Genomic DNA, 6,000 nt, shown 5'->3' on the forward strand with positions numbered 1-6,000 from the left:
GACAATTGTGATTGCAGTCCATGACTTTAAAGAACCACTGCTTATAATTATAATTTTCATAATTATGTAAAACAGAAGCCTGAGACAAGTTGTCAGTGACACTCAGTCAATACTAACAAACGTATCAGCAATAACTGTGAAGCCATTCAAGAATGTTATCACAGGGTGATTTCAAGGCTTAACATTAGCTTTTCATTTTCATTATGAACTGTAGATGGTGCTGCAGCTTAACTTATGAGATGGCTACAATTAAAAGTAGAGGAAAATAGGTGGTTCACTTTTCGTGTCACTAACAGCCCAATAGAAGACAATAATAGGGTGGTTGAGGCATTTGGGTTAGTTCTGCCCAATTCTTGCTTGCTAAAGCACTGCTGATCCTCAGTGAAACCCTGGGGCAAGTGTTTGAAGCACTTTCATGAGCAAGTTGGTGAGTTTTAGGAGAATTTTCTGAGTGAAAGTAAAAAGCTGTGCATCCATTTCTGGCTCGGTTACATGCTGGTGATCTTAGCCAGAAATAACGCAAGTCTGTCAATGGCTGAACATATTTAAGCAGTTTCAACATAAGTGCGATAGGTCCTTTTAAAGGTCAATATTGCACACATGTTTTCTTCATCTCTAGTTGGTACTCAAGCTTTGAACCAGGTGAAATTATTCATTCACTTTTTGCCCCAAGTCGTTCAATTAGTTCCAGATAGTGTGCAGCCTGAAATCCTTTGAGTTGCTGTTTTAATGAGCAATCCTGCAGGAGGAAGCCAGGATGTTCAAAGTGGTTTCAGATGTCCTGTCCACATTTGTACTTGCATCCAATTTTTGTTGTTTTATTACATCCCAGAAACACAGTGTACAGCTTAAGACAGATGACATTATGGCATATGACATTCCAGTATAAAGGTCTTCACCTCACTTTCAACTATAGCAGGGCACTGGAGCCAATGCAGTCAGCCATGTGCATGGTTACAGTCATACAACATAGCCATAACATCAGTAAGCATAGATTATGTGTAAATCTGATTTCTTTTAACAGTACAGATAGTTAACATTGGCACTAAACTTTAAGACATAAGTTTTAAAAAGAATCCAGTCTTTGTGATATATGTTACTTGGGCTATAGTACAAGCAAGTACGCAGACCATATCATGCTGGCGATAGCTTTTGACCATTGAAGAAGAAACCACATCTTTGTGGCAGTAACGTGGCACTAAAAACTCATGTGGATAGTTCATGCTAAAGGCTGAAGAGTTGATGGCAGCAGTTGCAGTTATGAAAGGTTATGTTTCCTTTCCATTATTCATTATCTACCTGAGTTCAAAGCTAAAGTTTATAACTATCAATCAAGATCAAGGTACAACAACTTGTTCTGTAACCTCAAAGGAGGAGAACAGTCATGAATACATTTTCTCTTCCTGAAAAAAAAGGAGGCCATAGAGGGTTCAGTTGAAATAAAATGACAATTTTGCAAGAAGCCCAGACAGTTTGAATCAATTGTAACAGACCAACAATATCTACAGATGCTTTACCCTGCAAAAGCTGGATGAATCATTAACAGTGTGAACAAAACATCCAAATGAGAGGTGACTTGTGTCATCCACCAAAAAGTGTCCAATATTTCGTGACATATGCAAGTTATGTCTTCAAAAGGACATTGAGCTAAAATGTGCAAGAAGGTCCATGCGCCCAGAGAAATCTAAAGTGCCACACAGTGCTCTATAACAGCACATAGAAGTGTCAACTAAGGAAAAATATCCAATAGCTTCCATCTGTAGCAGCAAGCATCCTAATGAAGTCTAAGAGGTATCTGCAACATTACAGCATACAAATCTAGTGAAACGATACATGCAGATAATTTGATACCCTCCATGATTGCCATCTGAAAAGCTGAAGTTCTTGCCTCCATCCAAGTAATGTACCCCAAAAAATGGACAGCATGAGCTTATATGCCAAAATTAATGCTGTTATAATTAACACTGTTATAATTAATGCTGTTATAATTAATGCTGTTATAAGTGCAAATGTCACCCATCATGTGTCTTACAAGAGAAATAGTGAAGAAACTGGCACAGTATGTTAAAGTCCACAAATTATAATTTAATTTCCTACAAGAGTTGAGACAACCCATGCATTGATATTCTCTTTCTTAGATATTAACATATCCAACTCAACATCAACCCTCCTCATTAGTTCAGCTTTACAATTCAAGACAAGTTCAAAGTAGAATTGGATTCCATGGTATAGAACAACATCATTCACAAATTTGAGGATTGTTCTGATTGGTACAACTCCACTACAAGTCAGCTGACACTGTAGGAATGTGTTTAGTTCCAAGTCAACTGAATATTGCTTATAAAGAGATGCTCACAAGTTTCCTACCCTGAAGAACTTAGGCCCAAGTTCTCATGTGCAAAGCATTTTCCAGGCTCAGTGCCAACAATAGATATTGGTCCACAAATTGAGTCGTAGGAGATGCCAACTTTTAGAACACCTTATGGGATATTGTTTCCTCAGATTAGCATTTGGATTATTTATTTGTCAGGATATATTCTGACAATGTATTGACTGTCTCATTGAGAATCTACCAGGGTGTTTTTGCACTGCAAATGACACCAAATTCCTTGGAAGAATGAAATGTGAGCATGACATAAAACTGCCGTCAGATCATGACAGTAGCAAGAAAATGTGGTCTTCTTTTCAACAGCAAAAAAATGTCAAATCAACATTTGCCAAATCAATTTCTTTGGATCAGTTTACCCATTAAATAGGATTAGACTTGATCCTACCAAAATAGGAAGATGTACAGAAGTTGCCTACACCATAAGACAAAGGTGACTTACACTCAAAAATGCTTTATTACAGAGCAAATGTGTTATCATAGAGTCATAAAGTCATACAGCATGGAAACAGACCCTTCTGACCAATTCATCCATGCTGACCATGTTTTCCAAACAAGTTCCACTTACCTGCACTTGGCCCATATCTACCTTTCCTATCTATGTACATGTTCAACTCTCTCTTAAATGTTGTAAATGTACCTGCATCTACCAGTTCCTTTGGCAGTTCATTCCACATATGGACCACTCTCTTGTGAAAACATTGCTCTTCAGGCCCCTTTTAAATTTTCCTCATCTCACCTTAAAAATATGCCCCCTAGTTTTGACCTCCCCAACTCTATGAAAAATACCTTTGTTACTCACTTTATTTATGTCCCACATGATTTTATAAACCTCCATAAGGTCACTCCTGAACCTCCTACACTCCAGTGAAAAAACTCCCAGCCTATTCAATCTCTCCTTATAACTCAAACCCTCCTGTCCCATAACATCCCAGTAAATCTTTTCTGAATCTCTCCAATTAGGATCCCAACTTTACCACAACAGAAGTACTTGCATCATTGGAACATGCTATTATACTAAGATTCTCTATTGATTATTCAAAACAAATGTGGTAACTAAAGGAAACTAATTTTTTATTTCAAGCTTGGAAGACTGCATTGAAAAAATTAACACACATGATTTGTCATAAAAAAAGCAACTTCTTAAAAGTCTATTTACTAACAGAGCCAAAAAAAAACCCCACCTTTTTAAATGCCGGATAGAATTTATCAATGCAAAGTCATGAATTTGGAATGAAAACTGTACCAGCAAATATTCCAACATTTAACCAATAAAGTCACCAAGAGATTATGGAACTGTGCGGACTACATTGAAAATTTGGTTGTTTTTAGCCAAAGCTGGGAAGAACATTGATGCCACTTGATTGAATTGTTTGGCTGGTTACATAAAAGGTCAATTTGGTATTTGACCTGGCGAAGATTGAAGATTGAATTTACCAAGGCAAAAGTGACTTGTTGAACAACTAAATAAGTGAAAGTAAGGATTTTTGGATTTTAGGCCATGCTTTCCTGACCTTACCCGCATCCCACCTTTATTACCATCCCTGAGTTACACTACTGCAGAGCAGCATATTATCATTATCCAGTGGGGTACCATTACAGACAGGCAAGGATTCAGAAATTTTCAAAGATGAGCCTTTATTTCTAGTCATCAAAAGCAAACATAAACAAATGTTTTAGAGAGTGCAATTCACCAGAAGTGGAACCCAAGCTTTTGAATTAAAAGTAACCCTGAATCTGCCCACCATGGGTATTTTTTATTCGCAGGTCCCTTCTGGCAAGCAGCAGGTGAGGGCAGTGAACATAACTTGTGGTGGATACTTTCAACACCAGGCCTGGCCTAATGGTCTGTAAACCCCTTCCTGCCAGGCCAAGAATCTTCACATTCTCTTTCATCTTGCTGTACCAGTCAGCCTATTTCCACTGATCTGTCACCTAAACTAGTGAGGAAACTCACCACATAAAACTCAGCCTTTAACTTTGATCTTTGCCTTTGAGTCCTGACATTACAATTTAATGATGCTTGCTGCGGTTCTCCATGCTACCCCCATTTAGGACACAGCAGTGATCACTGATAATATTTAACACTCCCACCCCTGCCCAGAGATGTTCATTCTCTCCATTCTGTATGGCTTCCCCCTTATGCCTCCACTTTATCCCCATCACATTTCATGCCTACCTCAGCATATACATCAGTTCCTACTCCAGCCTTGAATGTCCCCCACCTGTCTGCCTGTCCCTTCCCAAAAAGTGACCTTGCAACTGTATTTGAATGCCAGCTATTGGTGCATCTCAACTGCAGTTTTAAAGTCCAGACAAAGACCTGTAAATGGATCAGAAATGAGGGTCCTGCAAGGCTGGCAGCGTTCATGGATAAGTAGTGTGCGTGGCTGGTGCCCTGTAACATTCTTGCAGGGTCTCTAAGATGGTGGCCCAGAAGATCAAATAGTGAGCTGAAATGACGAGGCATAGGTGGTGACATTTTGAAAAATGTCCATATTACAGAGGAGGAGGGGCTGGATGTCTTGAAAAACATATAAGTGGATAAGTCCCCAGGACCTGATCTGGTGTACCCTAGAACTTTGTGGGAAGCTAGGAAAGTGATTGCTGGGCCCTTGTCTGAGATATTTGTATCATCGATAATCACAGTGAGGTGCCAGAAGACTGGAAGTTGGCTAACATGGTGCCACTATTTAAGAAAGGTGGTAAGGACGAGCCAGGGAATTATAGACCAATGAACCTGACGTTGGTGATGGGCAAGTTGTTGGAAGGTATCCTGAGGGATAGGATTTACATATATTTGGGAAGGCAAGGACTGGTTAGGGATAGTCAGCATGGCTTTGTGTGTGGGAAATCATGTCTCACAAACTTGATTGAGTTTCTTGAAGAAGTAACAAAGTGGATTGATGAGGGCAGAACGGTAGACGTGATCTATGTGGACTTCAGTAAAGGCATTTGACAAGGCTCCCCCTCGGACACTGGTTAGCAAGGTTAGATCTCATGGAATACAGGGAGAACTAGCCATTTGGATACAGAGCTGGCTCAAAGGTAGAAGACAGAGGGTGGTAGTAGAGGGTTGCTTTTCAGACTGGAGGCCTATGACCAGTGGAGTGCCACAAGGATCGGTGCTGGGTCCACTACTTTTCGTAATTTATATAAATGATTTGGATGTGAACATAATAGATATAGTTCGTAAGTTTTCAGATTACATCCAAAAGTGGAGGTGTAGTGGACAGCGAAGAAGGTTATCTCAGATTACAATGGGATCTTGATCAGATAGGCCAACGGGCAGAGGAGTTTAACTTATATAAATGTGAGGTGCTGCATTTTGGGAAAGCGAATCTTAGCAAGACTTATACACTTAATGGTAAGGTCCTGGATCAGTGGTGCTGGAAGAGCACAGCAATTCAGGCAGCATCCAATGAGCAGCGAAATTGACGTTTCGGGCAAAAGCCCTTCATCAGGAATAAAGGCAGAGAGTCTGAAGCGTGGAGAGATAAGCTAGGGGAGGGTGGGGTGGGGAGAGAGTAGCATAGAGTACAATGAGATGAAGGTGATAGGTCAGGGAGGAGAGGGTGGAGTGGATAGGTGGAAAAGGAGCTAGGCAGGTCGGA

The sequence above is a fragment of the Chiloscyllium plagiosum genome, chromosome 35 (assembly GCF_004010195.1).
Source record: "Chiloscyllium plagiosum isolate BGI_BamShark_2017 chromosome 35, ASM401019v2, whole genome shotgun sequence".
Lineage (NCBI taxonomy): Eukaryota > Metazoa > Chordata > Chondrichthyes > Orectolobiformes > Hemiscylliidae > Chiloscyllium > Chiloscyllium plagiosum.